The sequence below is a fragment of the Sciurus vulgaris genome, assembly GCF_902686455.1.
Source record: "Sciurus vulgaris genome assembly, chromosome: 5".
Lineage (NCBI taxonomy): Eukaryota > Metazoa > Chordata > Mammalia > Rodentia > Sciuridae > Sciurus > Sciurus vulgaris.
In genome coordinates, this window is record NC_136465.1 from 92,429,035 (window position 1) to 92,447,572 (window position 18,538).

General features: G+C 40.4%; 1 protein-coding gene across 5 annotated transcripts in view; it reads right to left on the reverse strand.

Annotated features, from left to right (window-relative positions):
- Positions 1-13,530, reverse strand: part of SOX5 (SRY-box transcription factor 5) — a 955,660-nt gene extending 942,130 nt beyond the window's left edge. For 3 of the 5 annotated variants that reach the window (XM_079142034.1, XM_079142039.1, XM_079142037.1), the window contains exon 1: positions 13,100-13,530. The gene's annotated coding sequence lies outside the window, so the exon portion shown is untranslated. The remainder of the gene's footprint in view (positions 1-13,099) is intronic. The other 2 variants (XM_079142036.1, XM_079142038.1) reach the window with 1 other exon arrangement.
- Positions 13,531-18,538: the final 5,008 nt, after the last annotated feature.

Below are 18,538 nucleotides of genomic sequence, written 5' to 3' on the forward strand. Positions count from 1 at the left end.
CCTCTGCCTCAAAAGGTGTTCCCCCCGCCGCCCTCTCCTCTTTACCTCACTATCTAGCTTTCATATGTGATTTCCTCATGGAAGCCTCTTCTGACTGTTCCTCCACCCCACCAAATAAACCAGATGCTCCTTTTATATGTTCTATATACTTCTGTGAAGAACAGTTATAAAGTCTGTAATCGCAGATACTAGTATTTATCTGATTAAAGTTTTTCTTCCCTAACAGACTAAATTCTATGTGCAAGGTGTGCATTTATTCCACACACTACTGAATCCCTAGTAATTAGCGTGGTGTCTGGCTCATAGCAGGTGCTCAATAAATATTTGTTGATTATTGAATGAATGAAGGGACAAAACAATTAGAGAAAGCCAAAATATAGGACCCAGTGGATTGGGAACCAAGGAAAGGCAACTGATGAAGACGTTTGAAGCAGATGGACACATGCAACTCTGGAAGAAGTCCCTGAGTTGGTAGGGCTCCAGTGTCAGCAGTGGCTTTTCTGCAGTAGCCACTGCCTCTGCCATGCTGAGAAGAGCTTAGAGGGATGACAAGTTGCAGACAGTTTGGGAGTCATCTGGGAAACTGTTCAGCTCGAATCAGATCACAGGCAAATTGTTCTTGAAGGAAAAATTTTAAACATGAGCCTGAAAAGAAAGATGGGATAGAGACAGATTGTAGAGAACTTTAAAAATCAGACATTAGCATCTAAGTTCCACCCACATGCAGTATTCAGGCACTTTGAATTTCTGAGAAAGGTGTAAAATGACCTAAATAGTAAGCCAGGAAGACTGGCCTGACAGTGGTAAATAGAGAAGATTGTAGGGAAAAATACTGGTTTGCTGAACCTGGCAGTGATTCTGGGTGATAGAAGTGGGTATAGAAGAAAGGTACTGTTTTGAGGGATGCCTTAACAGGACCTAAATATATTTACCATACTATAATGTATAATGGCCTAGTCTTGGACCACTTTTGGCTCAGCATACCACTTATTAGTTACACTACCTTGGGCAAGCTTAGTTTCCTTATCTATATAACAGGACAAAATTTGTACCTTATATCAGAGTTATTAGGCAGATTCAATAAAATAAACTGCTTATGACAATACCTAACAATAATAACTTACCAATCAACACCAGGTGGGACAGGAAAGGGGACACAGTGGTGATGTCATGGCAGGAAAGAAATTATTTTTGGTAGGCAGGTCTTCATGTCACAAGAAGATAGCCACCTAATAGTTAAGAGTTAAGAAGTTTCCTGGCTTCTGCCTGATTTTCTTTATAACCCATTTACCTTTCTGACTTCTACTCTGGATTCCTGCCAAACACAGTCTGTGCTAACTCTTTCATAGACTTTATTCTTCAAACTGCTTGAGCCATTTCTAAACTTTCGCCTTTGACATTTATTTCCAACTTGCTCTCTTACTCCAATGCCACCCCCGCTAGAAGCAGTCCTAAATACTAATCTCCAAGGCAAACCCTCTGTGGCTAAATACACCACTTTTCTCTTCCCAAGAAATGTCAGACAGATTATGATGAAAACAAGTGCAATGTTAAACTTGATTTTTAAGAGTTAACAGAGAGTGATTTTTTTTCCTCCAAGGATAGGTAATAGCATCAGATTCTGAAATTAAGCACAGCAGGAAGAAAGAGGCTGCATAGATTTCACAGAGTATCACAGGCCTCTGCAATAAAGCACTTAAAAAATGCCTTGTATTGCTAATTCTTTACACAATCTCCTTTTATTTCCAAAGCAGTGTGAGGGGTTTCAGCCACAAGATGTGCACTGATGTTAACATCACCCTGCTTGAATTAGGGCCATTTTTCTACTGAAACTCCTGGTAGGTTTAGAATTACTTTTTACCTTTTTCCCCCAATATATCTTCTAGATCAAATGAACGGTTCCCTCTTCTAACAATGCTGAGCCCATTTTTGCAGTCATTACCTTAGCAAACATCCTCTCCTCACAATTCCAAAACCAGACCTTGAGATGTATGGGAAAGCCGCCTGCTTAGGATGGCTGGATCCAATGTCACTCTGGGAATTCTAAGTGAATAAGGGCAACTCTGTTCTCAGAATGCTTTTGATTTCCCACCTTCACTTGCTCCCAAGCCAATACTCATTCATGGATTGAATTATTTATCATATGCTTATTAAGTAGTTACTATCAGTCAGGCACTGTGCTAGGCACCATGGTGGATTTTCATAACATTTATAAAGAAAGTGGAATTAGCAGTGCTCAGTGACAGGCAAAGCATCAGACACTTCACGGAATGCTGAACAGAATGTCGAAAAGTGTGTAGTTTTGTGAAGAATTGTTATTTTCATGATTACCTATTAGTTCACATTTGTAAAGATTTTTTCCCCTTTTACAAGACATTTTTGGATAAAGGAAAAGTTTCTTTTTCTAGTTCAAGCAGAAGTCCTGTAATTTGTTCAGTAAATATTTGTTGTATGCTATGATAATATGGAGAACAAAATAGACAAGGTCCCTATTCTCATATAGTAATTGCTGCTCCCAAGATAACAAACACAGTAGTCTCACGTTCTGATCCCATGCAAAGGCTTGATCCTTTGTGTGATCCTAAACAATGGCTTAGGTTTTTTGTTTGCAATAAGGCACTTTTCTGCAAGCATCCTATAAGTCTAGTTAAAATCCTGCCCTTGTCTTATCTCACTTAGACTTCTTTTCAGCATACTCTTTCCTCACTTCTCTGTTCACTGTAGATTCCCCCTTATCCACAGTTTCAGCTACCTATGGTCCACCAAGGTCCAAAAATATGAAATGGTAAATTCCAGAAATTTTTAAACTAAAATTCATAAATTTTTAATTTGGTACCGTTCTGAGTAGCATGAAAAAAACTTGTACCATCTCACTCCATCTTGCCTGGGATGGGCACCATCCCTTTGTCCAATGTATTCACACTATGCATGCTACCCATCCATTAGTAGTTAATTAGTACCCATCTCAGTTTTACTGACTCTCGTGGTGTCACAGTGCTTGTATTCAAGTAACCCTCACACGGTAGTGTAATCCTGTGTCACTGCCTACCACGTTCACTTCACTTCATCTCATCACAAGAAGGGCAAGTACATAAAATAAGATGTTTTGGGAATGATCACATTCACATTCAGTATCTTATAACTGTTCTGTTATTATTAGCTATTACTGTTAATATCATCCTATACCTCATATATAAATTTTATCAGGGTTACTATGTATCAGAAAAAGCAGGTACTGTATGTATAAAAAGGATTCAGTGATTTCCATGGTTTCAGGCAAACCCAGCTAAATAAAGAGATAAATCTTTGGTCTTCAGTGTATTTCACCACCTTAGATTTAAAAAGTTAAAAAGTTAAAAAGTTCTTTGCAAGGCTAAAATACTTAAAAAGTTCTTTGCAAGGCTAAAATACTTAAAACTGATACCTTCTCTGGACCCCAGCTCATGGTTTCCTTGTATCAGGTTGTTTTACTCTTGACTTTAAGCATGCTAATGTTGTCAAAATTATAAATGTATACTCAAAATTACTGAAGGTTCTTTAAATGTAGTTCAAAACTCTAAGACTACATCATCAATAAAATAGTCTTTTTACAACCAGATGTGCTTTATCTTGCTACTGCCACTCTTACTGAACTTTCATGTGATAATGTGTTTGTGTATACACACATATATATATCTTGCTACCAAACTAGATCAATAAAAATTTTTATCACTGGTTCTCAAACTTTTATGTGCAAAAGAATCACCAGTAACAAGTAAAAATTCAGGGTTACAGTGCTATAATCACACAGAATTCTGGTTCTGTGTGTCTGGGGTAGGGTCCAGAAGGGTCTATTTTTAACAAATAAGTGACTTTCAACTATGTGACTGGGTGATCACTTTTGAGAAATATGTTCTGGCCTTTCTTCTGGTGCCTGCTTTTGTATATTCAGAATCTCTATTTATAAAGTCATAAAGGAGTTCCCATTAAGTATATCATAAGCAACATGCATCTGTGTTTTAATAAATGTTTTTTGGTTAATATATGGAGTGGGTACTAGGAAATAATAACCAACATTTAGAAATCCTTTTACAGCTCAGTCACGGCTTTCTGAAACCAGTTCCCCTCTGTTCCTCCTGTCGTGTGTGACAGCCAGGAAGGAATTACTGGTGCTCCCACTTTACAGAGAGAAATTCCACATCAACATCTTGAAATCATGGAAAAGAATGAAAGCGGTTGAATCCAACAGACTGAAATTCAGGCAATGACTCTCCTGCTCACTGCAGCTGAGGAAAGAGGGCAAGTCACTTGACCCTTGGAGTCTGTTCATTCATCTGTGAAATGGGGCTAAAACTCATCTAATGGGGGGCTGAGAAGATTAAATGAGATTATCCATGAAAAGCACCTAGCACAGAGCCTGTGATATGGTAAGTGGTCAATAGCTGTTAGTTTTTCTATTTCTCCATCATGCAAGGCTTCCTTGAGTCAATATGAAATTCAGTTTGCAAGCTATGTTCACTCAGCAACCATTTATTTTGTGGCTGTTTAGTTGGAGGCATTGAAATTATGCTAGGGACACAACCCAATGCTCTCAGGGAGCTTACCATCCCTTCCAACAGGACACTTTTTATGTCTCCCTAACCTTTGACAGGGTTACCTCTGTCAAACCAGGCAGCAATGGATCTAGAAAATCTTTCCTTCCATCCAGTGATATTAACAAAATGCAGAATGATATGTGGCAAGCTAAAGGCTAAGAAAAGTCCCACAAGAGGTGAGTACAGGGAGCAGGAAGTAAAGGGCACTGGTGTGACTTGAGGAAGTCCCTAAAAGTTAAGGGTGGGTTCATTTAGCTTATTCACATACTGATAGAGATACATGTCTGTTTAATCATAAAATCACCACTTTATTTCCTGACTGAATGTAGCAAAGACACTAATAATTCTGTTAGTGGTGAAGGCTAATGAGGCTGAAGATGAGGCCGAGAGAGAAGTAAGAAAATTCAGGCAAGAATTATAAGAAATAATATTCACTTATTCAGAAACAGTTCCCAATGCAAGAATAAATTAATGAGACCGATTCTGCCAGATACATATGAAAGGATGCCAATGCTGCAGAGGAAAACCAAGCATCACAAGAACTTACATGCAAACCTCACTCTGCTCCTGATATTGCACATCAAACAACCTCAGCTCTCAGCAGCCATGAATTGCCCCAGTAAATCTCATCAGGCATCAGATTTTGCTGCAGTTCCTAAACCAGAATGGGAAGGACCAGCAACTATAGAGGGCATAAAACCTGGCACAGTGGAGAATTAAATCAAGAACTTAGTGAGAAATACCATCTAGGAAACCAGTCAGCAAAAGTACTAACATCTTTTTCTTTTCCTCTCTCAAATGTAAGTCCATCTGCCTTTTTAAGCAGAGGCACTGAAGTAACCAGGACTCACTATTTAGGAAAAATTATATCAAAAGCTTCCTTATCCTGGGCACAGATTCCCCAGAGGGGTCCCTTGTCTGAGGAATGTGTCAAAAATTAGCTCTCTTTTCCTGCCTCCCATCCTACTTGGATTTTGAAGTTGTCTCAATGCCAGTTTCCCACAGTACACACAGAGCCACCTAAAACTCTGGGGCCAAAATCAGTGGTCTCATGAATCCCACAAAAATTCACAGGCCAAGTGGGTGTCTCATATCCAAAAAATGTTCCCTGGTACACACAAAAACATTGCTCCCAGATACTTTACTGGTGATCAGTCTGGGTCTAAATGACACAGTCTTCATCCTCTACCATAACCTCCCTCCGACCCTGGCCCCCAAAACAGCAACAACTCAATTCTCAGTCCAATAACGTCTTTTCTCAGATGTTGTTCTCCCAGTGGGTAGAAGAATGAACTGCTGCATTGCCACCAGCTCCTCTACAGTTTCTTTTAATTTAAAGTTACAACAGGAGGGAAGAAAAGAGACTTTCTATTAAGGGACAACTCCCTGAAGGGGCTCTTAGCTGACAATCGAAGGACTGCTCATGGCAGTGATCAAATCTAACGCAACAAAGTGCTGGTGGCTCTGTGACTCATCACAGCAGGAGCTGGCGCTGAGGGCCACTTGAGTTCAGTGCTTTGTGGTGCAGCAAGTTGGTTTAGGAACAGTCACGCAGGGGAGCAAAGACTCGCAAGGTGTTTGAGGCTCAAGATAAAATGCAGACTTACAGAGCGTTGCTGCTCAACTGAATAGAAAGCCTACAGAGGTAAGGAAACGAAGAGAGTTCCGTCTGCCTCATGCTTTAGGGAGAATTACCTGAAGATGGTTGAGGTCAGCTGGTCTATCTGGTACAGTTTATAACCTGATGAAAAAGGACTGAAGCATGAGAAATGAACGGAGCTGTTTTTAAAAGGTAAGCATTAAGGGTGTTTGCTTGCGAAAACAATGCTTTCTAATTAGAAATATCTAAATACATTTATGATCAGCAGATACAAGTGAGCTATGCCTCTCAGCTGCATTTTGTGAATGCATTAGAAAGAACAATATATCTTGAACATTTCCTCTGTGCCATGTACAGTCTATGGACTGACATAGGATCTCATATAACCTTATTCAATCCTGGTTAGGGAGGGGATATTATAGCAAGAGGAAAAAAGGCATCACAGTGTTCGAAGAAATTGCCAAGTCTTTCCTTCTTTTCCCCTTTGGTTGGTTGTGTGTGTGTGTGTGTGTGTGTTTGTGTGTGTGTGTGTGTGTGTGTGTGTGTGTGTGTGTGTCTCTGTCTGTCTGTCTCATCCACCTGACCAGAGCAAGTACTACTAACCCCTGGGCTATACTGCCAAACCACAGTCATACCACTCAATCTCATGTTTTGAGAGCATAATTGACTCAGGGGCTGCCCTATGGTTCCAGCACTATTCCAGCACAGAGGCCAGGCTTCCAGGGCTCCTCCAGCCAGTGACGTCATGTGGGGGGGTGCTGATATAGGCCATTCATTCAAGACAGGAATCCTCCAGTGGCTGACTCCCACTTGCCTAGTCAAAACTGTCCTGGACTATACTAGTTAGTCTTCCTCCTCAGTCCTCCTTTCTTCCCTCCCTCTTTGTCAAACCTGCATGATGGTTAAAAAAAGTCCTCCTACTGTTGTCCTGCTCACTCCTCCAATAAACATCTTATACACCTAATCTCTCTGGGCAACTGCTTTTTTGAGAAGTCCAAAATAATGCCACAACCAAGTCATTTATTTGTTTTTGTTTTTTAAGAACTTTTCCTTTATCTTTGATCAGTTGTACTCATTCAAAAATTCTTTTTCACTGGGAAGAGAGACCAACCACTAATTTCCTCTTATGACTATACATCATCTCTTCAATCGGACATTCTCGTGGTGACTCTCACTGCACCTAACTTAAATGAACATATGAGATTCTCTCTGAAGGAACACTGAACTCCATAGAGCAAAGCATTGCAAAATAAGATTGATTTTTTTTCCATACAGATTTCCTATTATGTATCTACACATACTATAACTTAATATAACCCAGAGGTGGATAACTATCAATGGATTAAATCTTAATCAACTTTTACTCATTCATATCTGTTAGCAGGGAATCCAAAAAGGGAACATGAAGAGAAATCTACAAAGTTAGGTACTAAAGTCTTTATTTGTATTTATCTATTGTGTAGGACAAAATGTTAATTACTGAAGTAGCATTATATGAATAAAAGATAGAATTCACACTTGCACCAAATACAGCAGCTTAATAAAAGCACATTGTCAGAGATCATGTATAGATGTTAACTGAATCACTAGTTTAAAGTGTTGCTCTCAGCCTCAAGAAAGTGATATATTTTTTTTATCTTAAGACTCAAATTTAAAGTAAGTATAAAATGAAGTTCCAAATATATTTATTATCAGATTCCAGACTTGTCTGGCAGAAAAGAGCATAGCTGGCATTTACTGAGCACCTAGTTCATAACAAACACTGTTAGGAATTTCACACGTAGTATGTAGTGTAATCCATGCAATACTCCTGTAAGAAAGATGTTATAATTTCTAGCTTTATAGGTTAAGGAGGGCAGAGCCCTGAAAGTTTGGAACTCCAAATAAAGTTTTACATGAAACAAAACAAGACCTCAACTGAAAAGCTTCAAAAGTTAATGGGGCCAGGCATGGTGGCACACGCCTCTAATCTCAGCAGCTCTATAATCTCTGTAAACTCAGCAACTGAGACAGAAGGATTTCAAGTTCCAGCCCAGCTCAGCAACTTTGTGAGACCCTAAGCAATTAAGTGAGACCCCCATCTCAAAATTAAAACAAAAAAGACCTGGGGATGTGGCTCAGTGGGAAAGTGACCCTGAGTTAAATCCCCCGTAGCAAAAAAAAAAAAAAGAAAAAAAAAAAAGTTAATGGGATAGCCTCTGCTTCCTGGTTCCTTCATGAATCCCCTTACCTCCCAAATTTTAATTGTGATACAAGAACAAACTGCCTTCAGCTATTAGATGTCAAACTAGAGATTTCCCATCCTGTGATTGCTACGTTATGTCCTTTATGGATACAAGACACTGAAAACCATGAAGTAGTTGAATAGTATCAAAGATATAATCTAGTTTTTGGTTTTTCATTTTCAAACTTTTAAACAATAGGAAAGGAACAAATATATACTTGTAGAAGTGGATATTACCACAATCAACTACCCTCCAAGATACACTGTTTCAATGGCTTGATTTTTAAGGATAGTTATTTAATGTATCTTTCAAATGTACTTATTTTTCCCTGATTTTATCAATATGCTGCCCCTTCTGAAAGTCATCTTTAATTGTAAATAGAATAATTAGTTGTCTGTAAGTCCTGATTTGAGTGGTACTGAAAAAAAAGTCCCCATGCTTATAAGTATTTTCCCTCTGGCAACTTTCCTTGATACTTGTAATCTCCACAACTCTTTCTCAAAGGATTTAGATGATCATAATAAACTGCAAAAAATGATAATATCATCTAGTTAGAGAATTAAACCATAATGAACTATTTACACCTTTAAATTAATTAATCTATGAGGCAGAGTTTAAATTGGGCAAATGGGGCAGGAATTCAGAAGGGTCCATCAAAGCAAAATAGCCTGTAGTCAAGGGCCCATCCTGAAATGTAGGGTCCTCAATACAAAAGAAATCAAAAGCATCCACACAAGCAGCTAAAAGGGTAAGGGTTTGAGAACACAATCCAAAACACATTCCCCTAACTCACAGTGTACATATGACTCTGACTCAATTTTAAAGGCAGGGAGATTGGATTTGATGAAGTTTATGAAATAGTCCTACAGAAACATCCCAATATGGCCCAGTTGAAAGTCAATAAAAGTGTCGCAGTGTCTGCCCTACTACCAATGCTTACATTTTCCACTTTAATGACAATATTCATTATTTTTAAGCAAAAGGTTAAAGGGCCTTGTTTTTGCATTTTTAAGAACTTCATTTACTCTCCCACTAACTGCAACTTTTCATGCAAGCAAACTCTTGGTTAACTGATGATCATTAAATAACTTACTTCTCCACATCTAAAATCCTTCTCATAAGTGTTAGGTATGAGTGGTCATTTATGGTAGATCATACAAGGAAAGTAAATAACAAAGACTCCACTCACATTTGAGAAGCATTTACTATTCCAACCCCCCAGATCCCCTAAATGAAAAGTGGAATTGCAGGACTGATCATAATTGGATTAAGAACCATAATTCTTTAATTCATTCATCAAATTGAGGCATTTGGAATAGTTATTTACAGAGCTGTTTAGACAGTTTTGTGTGGTGTTTTTAAAGATAAACCAAAATGCTTTTTTCTGAAGTAAGTTTCAGATCCCAAATCATTAACATATGAAATCCCAAAGTAGACGATTTACAAATGATGTTTTTAGAACAATGTTTGAAACAAAATTGGACCTTTATGTTATTAACTATCTAGAAATCTAAGTTCAGGATATAGTTTACTTGAAACAGTGAAGCGCTTTCTTTGCCTTTAAAATAAATCTACATTTCTCAGACTAAAAATTTGTCACAAGCAAGTGAGGAAATGCATTTGACTTCAGGCCTGGACAAATAAGTTTCCAGGTTACTTTCAAGACTCTAATTATAACGTTCTCTACCACTAGAGGTGATTGGGAATTGGGTGAATAATCCAGGTTATGCCAATCAATCTTACTCAACAATTATACTACTGGAAACATGACAGTCATCAACATTAGAAATCTCACTTTCTTGAAATCTCAATTATTTTAAGAAACTATAAACTACAGGTTTTGTCCTGCAAGCTTTACTTTTCTATGTAATTTGAACATACCTTCAAAGCCATGATTACTTATCTCTCAATAATAAGATGAGAGCTTTTTCTAGAACACAGTACATTCCTGTAAACATCATATCATGTTTTTAATTCACTTTATAAGAAAAAACATTCTGCAAGCAGTCAAATTCATTCCTGTAATTAGAAAAGGAAAATTTGAAAATTTAAACTTATTACTCATATCTTACCCCCAGAACAAAAACCAAAACAAAGAAACCATCATACCTGAGTACTAGTTTCACTCTTGTTATTTATTGTTTACTGCATATACTCCAAAGATAGCATCCTTATATAGTTTTTTTCTTTACAAAACCATGTATCAATCTAAACAGGATGTGTTTACATGTATTGAACTAAGCTAACTTGAAATAACCACTGGACCTCAAATGCTGGGTTGTTTACCAAACAAGTTTGGCACTTTTGAATCCTGTATACAACGTGCCATTCAACCAGAACTATATGAGTTTAACAACGAAACCAATACAGGGTGTCTGTGTTAAGAATTGAAGCTTTCTTCCCTATACTAAGAGTTTTGCTTTAAAGTCTGTCTGATTGGATCAATACTACCTATTCAAAAAGGCTACAAAAAGTAAAAAATTTAAATCCTACAAGCAAGCAAAATATTTAATTCTTCATGTATAAGGTTAGAAAAGAAGACCAGTGCAAAGAAGGGGGGGAAAGAAAGAATTTCAAGCAGTATGCTGCTATATAATTAACACAAATAACTAAATAATTATGCGCATCCCTTCCCACCCCCACAATTAAATGTTTTTAAACAACTCTTGTGATGAAAGATCTACCTTTTAGGCAAACAAAAGCAATCCTCACCAGTTTAAGGATTTAAGGCTGTATTGCATCAGTTTTAAGTGATGCCTATGATTGTTATCTCTTATAGTTCTAAGGAATAAACAGTTGATGGCATAATTTGCAGGAGAACTTTGTACAATGCCTAAAAGAACTTTCAGTGGAAGTATGATTTTAAATCATCATGGCTGAATTTATCAAGGCTTTGGCCTCAGAGCTATATTTATATCAGGAAGAAGCACCCCTAGAAACTTTGCTCCGTGTATCTGCATTTGAAACCAGATTCCTTCCCTATCTGAACCACCAGCGATTCTCATATAGCTGAATTCCTTTAAAATTAGACAGATCAAAATTTAGCAGTTCTGAAAAAACTCTGAAATCGTCCTCCTTTTAAATGCTATAAAAGTCAAACTTAAAAACTATTTCCATATACTTTAAAACCATCTGGGCCTTAACCTAATCACTCTAGGACATGCAGCTTCTCTCTTGCAATCCAGATCAAAAACTCTCCTGCTTTTTCTGATTGAAATGCTCATTGCCTACAAAATCACGAACCCTGGGTGTGTGTGTGTGTGTGTGTGTGTGTGTGTGTGTGTGTGTGTGTGTTAAGAATACTAGGGGTCATTATTTATGAACAGCAAGCAAACAAACCACTCTGTCTAGTCTCTTTGCAGATTCCCACACTTATTATCCAAAATCCCACAGATTTCCCTTGGTCTTGCCCTTGACTGAAGAACTGTGCTGAGCCCAAGGCATTCCCTGGGGAAATCTAGTGCCTTTCTGGACAAACTCCTTTGGATATCTGGATATTGTGACGATCTGAATTGGGTTAGAACAAATCTCTCAAGTTTCTGAAGTACAGTTGACTGCCACCCAGAGTACCTAGGCTGGCTGGCACTGCGTCTGGCTCTGCTTATTCACAGAATTTCTCATTCTGACCTGCTTCAGCAGAGAAGGGAAAACACTGAAATAAGTACACAATCCTCACATTCTGAATGGAGTCACAAACCAAGATCTCTAGATATGTACCAGGGTCAATCTATTTATTAATATATTCGCTTTGCAAAGTGTAAAAAAATTACTATTAAAATATGTAAACAGTGCTTCGTGTGCATCTGACGCCAGCAGATCGATGCTCAACAAACTGCTGCTTTCATAAGCAAACATTTCCAAATCCAATTTGATTTCAACTCTTACAACCTCTTTTCCTTGCTTCTTATTACTGTGGCCCCAAAGTGCAAGCGAGGTTTCCCAAACACGCGCTTAAAGTGACACAGCACGTGAGTGATTTATACTTTGTACACGGAGTGAGGAAGGGGGAAAAGTAGTTGCAATCAGAATTAAAGCTTCCGGTCTCTGAAATCCCTAGAATCCAGAAGGATGAGATTTGTTTCCGAAATTCCGGACGGGAGGGAGAAGAGAGGACAGGGAGAGGGATTGCAGAAAGCGAAACAAAAAGACGAAAGGGGGTATTACCAAGGTTGTGGGGTGGGTTAGGGGTCGCGTTTATATTCTAGAAAGGGTAAGGGGCTTTGTCCAACTTTTGGGGTCTGTCCCTTGGCGTTCGCCGAGATGCCCAGAGATGCCTCGGGTTCTCCCTGCACTCCTGCCCCCATGTCCCCTCACCTCCACCACCACCACTTACAAAACAATACCGGCAACACTACGCAGCCTTTCCAACAAAAAAGATAAAGTTATCCCGTTTCCTGGTCTGGGTCCAAGCCCACACTCCAGGGTCCCCCGGACAGCCACCCCCCGAGGATGACAGGGCCACTTCACGTCTCGAGCCGCCTCCCGCCTCTCCTTCACCCCCAGCCCAGTCCCCCTCCCTCTGTACTTGAGGAAACTCTGGTGGCGGCCCCCTCCCTCCTCCGCCGGCTCTCCAGCTGGAGCCGGGAACGAGTGCTGAGTGGCGGGCACCGCGAGCGGCAGAGGGGAGCTCTGCGCCTTGGAGAGCTGCCCACAACAACATCGGGACGAACAACAAAGTTAAAACGCTGCGATTCACGCACCTTACCCGGTCTCGTTAATGTCTCCTCTGGCGTGGGATTCAAAGTGGCACAGTGGCGGGCTGGGGGCCCCCGGGAGGAGACTGGAGATGGGTTTTGGTGGCTCGCCTTTTTCACTCTGTGTGTGTGTGTGTGTGTGTGTGTGTGTGTGTGTGTGTGCGCGCGTGTCGGGGTATGTGTGTGTGTGTGTGTGTGTGCGCGCGCGTGTCCCTCTCTCTCACCCCCCACCCCCCGGCTCTCGCACGCTCGCGCTCCCCGTGTGGCTCTCAAGGACGAGGTGAAATCCCTTTGCTGGTCATGAGGCGGCTTCAGAGACAAACAACACAATGCGAGTGCAAATAACAAAAGGCAAAAAGACAGTAGGAACAATGGGGGAGGCGAGGGCAGCGCACCAGCCGGCGGTCACCGCGGCCCCGCGCCCGCCCCGGGGGGTGCGGCGGGGGCGGGGGCGAGCGCGGGGGCGGCGCCGGGGCTCCCTCTCCCTCCAGGTCGCCCCCGAGCTAGCGCAAGCCCACCCTGACCTCCTTCCAGCAGCTCGCCGCCCGGCCGCCCTCTATCCATCCGAAAGGAAGGAGCCCCAGAGTTTTCTTCCCGGTCTGCTGCAGAGTAACTAGATTGTAAATAACGCGGCGATTACCCACACCGTGCAGGAATTTTTTTTTTTTTTTTTTTTTTAATCTGCCCTCCACTTAAAGGAGCGATAAAATGAAATGGCAGGAGAGGAAGGAGGCAAGGAGAGTGAGATATCTCCAGATCTCTACGGAGCTCGCATCTATAAATACGCATTCATGTTTAGTCAAGTCCCCTTTGTCAACTTCTTCCCCGCGCCCGAACCTCACCCGCTGCCCTACAACCATTACCTGGGCCCCTCCTGGGCCCCCACCCCGGTTTGCAAACAGTAAGGCTGGCAGAGAGGGCGCTCATGGGGGTCTGCGGTGTCCGCGGAACCTTCCGGGAGGCCAGCCGCCGCCTGCCCAGCGCGAAGGCTGGAGCAGCCAGAGGTTCGGTTTTTAAAGCGACCACTGCCTACCAGAGCCCGGCTCTGCGCCGCGAGTCCCCAAAACCTTCGCCGCCGCTTCGCACCCACCTACTCCTTGTGGGGGGGAGAAAAGTTTTGAGGCTCTCTCATCTCTGCCTCCCGGGTGGTTGAACTGGTTTGAATTTTGTGTGAGTGAGGATAGAAAAAGGAAAAGAAAAGAAACCCCAATGCCCGAGAACCAGGGGATGATATTTAGGGTGAAATAAGGCTGGGCACTGGGTTTCGACGCTTTTGCTGCGACACTCGGGCGGCGCGTGAAGCCGAGAGAGGGACCCTGAGTTACATCAGCATCAGAGGAAACTCCGTAGGTAATGCCCTGAGCAGAAGCTGTGGGCTGAGTTAAGTGTGTGCTCTGACAGCTCCCGCGCTGCTCTGGCGCTTATCTCTTCTAATCTCACTTTCATTGACTTAAAACAGCTGCGAGTTTGCCAGGGGGAAAAAATCCTATTAAATCTCAAGCCAGGGTGGGGTGCGGGTGGGGTGACTGACAGTGATCTTTTAGAGCTGGTGTCCAGGAAAAGGCAGGGAGGGGGTTTTAGGAAAACGCTGCGGGTTTGGAAGAGGGTGCTGGGGAAAAGAACTGAGAGAACCGATTCGAGCAACACGTTTCTTTTTCTCCTCGATCCCTCCTCTCCTTTTGCTCTATGCCTATTTGCGTGTTCCCTTTCCCCATCTCTGTCGTTTTTTTTTTTTTTTTTCAGAAACGCATCCATTGACTGCGCTTTGTCCCTGGACACCCCCAGCATTTCCCAGAGTGCAACAACACTACCAGGAGATCAAAGACCCCACTCTGTTTATTCTTCACGCTCCTGGAAGAGCAGAGCACTAGAGGAGCTTGGGAGCGAGGCACAAGGCTTGCCAGTCAACGCGCGATCTCTCTCCCACTTTTTCTGGCTGATGTCAACAAGGCAGTTAGTAAGCAAATACAGTTCCTTAATGCACGCAACACATACCAATACGGTATTCACCTAGAAAAGTGATGCGTCCGTTCTCCCCCTTTCCACCTTTTGTAGATTTGTTTCTGGAGGTGGATTGCTAATACCTTGAGATTTTGCACTTGTCTGTGGCGGAAACTTTCTGGGGTGTTTGACGATTGATTATTTGGTACCTATTTTCTAAAAATGGCTAAACACCTTTCACTGGAACAAAAGTGAGAAATGCAAATCTTAATAACTCAAGGCAAAAATTTCAAAGTGTAAGCACAGTTATTATTCACTCCCACAAAGAAAAGCTTCCTCTTCCACAAATATTTGATAGTATAGAGCCCCATAATTAAGAGAACAATCAAATAAGCTCAGGGCTTTCATGAGGACTCTAAATTATCATCTGCCTAGAATTTATAAGCAGTGTAATCATTTGCTGCTTGGCTCTAGCTCTGGATATGGCAATCTAAATGTGTATCCTTAAACAAATTTACTATATTTTCTCAAGTATTTAATGAGAGAGACCAGGGATGATAATATTCAAAGGGCTGGATCAGTATGGACTCACCTACTGTGTGAAAAAAAATTCTGTGCATGTGCTTGATACACCTTTCCTATAATTTTCATTACACTTCCTCTTTCAAACTTCAAGTTGGAGCCACTTGTATATATGGCATAAAATTCATTGATGATTTCTCTCCACCTTGAACTTAAGTGTTTCTTTTATTTTAAAGAGTTCTTGGCATTCGTTGACTGGTTTATTCTCATAATACATATGTAGTTATTTTTCAAAATTAGCTATTACTGTTTCAGGCCCAGTTCCTCCAATAAATGTTCAAGAGGCAAATCAGGCCCAACTACAAAACTGTTCCTCACTACTAATTTTATGAAAATACGTAACATTTGAAGAGGAATTGTCATTTACAGTGAACTTCTGCTGAGTTTTAATCTCTCACAGAGTATACTATTGGGGGGGGGGGGGACTGTGAGTCCTCTTTTCCTGGGTCTCTGGTGATAAGTTATGAATGTGCCTGCCTGACCTAACCCCACCTAGCAGAGCAGAGCTACTCACCAGGCACAAGAACCTGATTCTTCAGCGTTGTAGTTTCTGGGGCAAGCAGGCTTCCTAGTGGCAGGAGAAGTAGGGCTAGGCACTGGGACAGAAGGGGTGAAGATTCAAGCTGCCTAGTAAGATCCTAATGAAACTTGAATTACACCAACCTCTTTCCTCCTGTTGCTCCTACAGGCAGCAAACTTCCAACCACTTATGGTTATTGAAACCACATGCCCTTAAGACTAAGCTCTTATCATTATACAGCAACAACATGGTTGATCAAAACTTCCAGTAGGGTGTTTGTTTGTGTTGGGGGAAAAAAACACTTTTGAAGTGAGACTGACACATTAAACATCAGTATTCAATGTTTCCATTTTTCAAGCATTTACTATGTACCAGGCTTTTGGCCAAGTACTTTTTAAATGCATTTTTGTCTCTTCTTCTTACTAAAAATTTGCAAGAAATGTTAAATCTCCGTTCTGCAAATTAAAAAAAGAAAGTTCAGAAATGTTAAATGACTTGCCCAAGACCTTGCAATTTGGAAATGGTTGCACAGAATGCAAAGCCAGACTTGTCCAGCTTCAAGCAGGTGGGGGATGGGGGCTCTTCCACTTCACCTTGATGCCATGCACACTTTAAATCAGGCCCAGTTTTCAGTGGGAAATATTAAGTCATCATACAGGTAGATAAAATACCAAAGCTATACTATGTTCATTCCAGACATGAACTGTGTTGCTGTTCTCACTCATGTTGGTCAATAGATAACTGAAATTTCCAAGAAAAATCCCCATGTGGAGTATACATATATACTATATGTTAAATATAAAAGGTAGTTAACTATACACATAATTTTTTTATTTTTGTAGACTAGGCAAATTTATAGTACACATATACATTTTATATAACCATATGATATGTATATATAATAATGTATATAACATTGCTAAATAACATTTTTTAGTTCCTATAATTGTATAGGCATTGTTCTTTATGTGTATTAACACAACTACCCCGTGAGCTACATAATTTTATCATACCATTTTACAGATAAGGAAACAAGCACAGAGGTTCTATAACTTGACCAAAGTTACACAAATAGCAAGTAATGGAGCCTGGATTCAAATAATATCACATCAAGAAACATAGCATAAACCCCAAATTACTATTCTGCCCCCTGCTCCCTCTCTCTGTATATATATATATCTACACACATATACATACATATATACATATATATCCAAATACATTCATGGTCAGATATATATCATATATAGCTAGAAACTATAGCTATGGCAACTGAAAATACTGATGGAAGTGGGTCTTCCATTTGCCCAAGGTGTTCAAGATTCTCTAAAAAATACCTGAGGCCATCTCTAAAAAAAAATCTGAGGCCATCCTAAGCCCTCCATCGTATTTGGAGATATCAGAAGAGTGCTAGGAAATATTAGGAACATACAATATTTGACTGTGGCCTATCAATATGAGTTTCACTTTGCATTTATTTGGTTATATGTTTTAATAGCAGAAGAAAGGCATTTGGGAATCGTAAAGAAAAAAGAGAGAGGAATATGGTCACTGTCAGTTTTTTGTTGCTATAACTGAATACCTGAGACTGAGTAATTTATGAAGAAAAGAGCTTTATTTAGCTCAGTTTAGGATCTGGAAAACTGAAGATCAGTGACTGCATCTGGCAAGGGCTCATACTGTGTTATATATACCTTAGCAGATAGCAATATCTGGTGAGAGAATTCCAAGAGAAAGAAAAAAAACAGGAGATACAACCTTGCTTTATAATCATCTGCTTTCCTGAAAACCAATCCAGTCCCTGGAGAGGTGAACTCCCTCCCACCAAACAGATCAATCTCTTCATGAGGGCTCCACCCCCATGACCTACTTCACCCTCACCAGGTCCCATCTCCCAACAATGCTACACTGAGGAATTAAGCTTCAACATGAGTTTTGGTAGGGACAAATCATATTCAAACCACAGAAGATACTAATAAGCATGAAAACTTGTGACTCAAGATATGGAAGGAAATCTAGGTGATGCAAGAGATTAAATATGTCATCTTGATGATGAGTTACCATTTTTTAAAAATTAGAGTAGCTTTTCAACCCTCACTCTTCTAACAAGTGTAAATATAAAATGTCGATATAAGGGGCTGGGGAGATAGCTCAGTCCGTAGAGTGCTTGCCTTGTAAGCACAAGGCCCTGGGTTCGATCCCCAGCACCCCCCCAAAAAAAAAAAGGTCAATATAAGTTGAGCAATTATAAAACTATATATGTAATTATGTATTAATATTAGACACTGGTAGTCCACAAAGGAATCTTAAAGTATTTTATAAAAATTCCATACATAAGAATTATCTGTTTATCCCAGGCTATTTTTACCTATCTCAAAAAACACAATGTACATATCAATTTT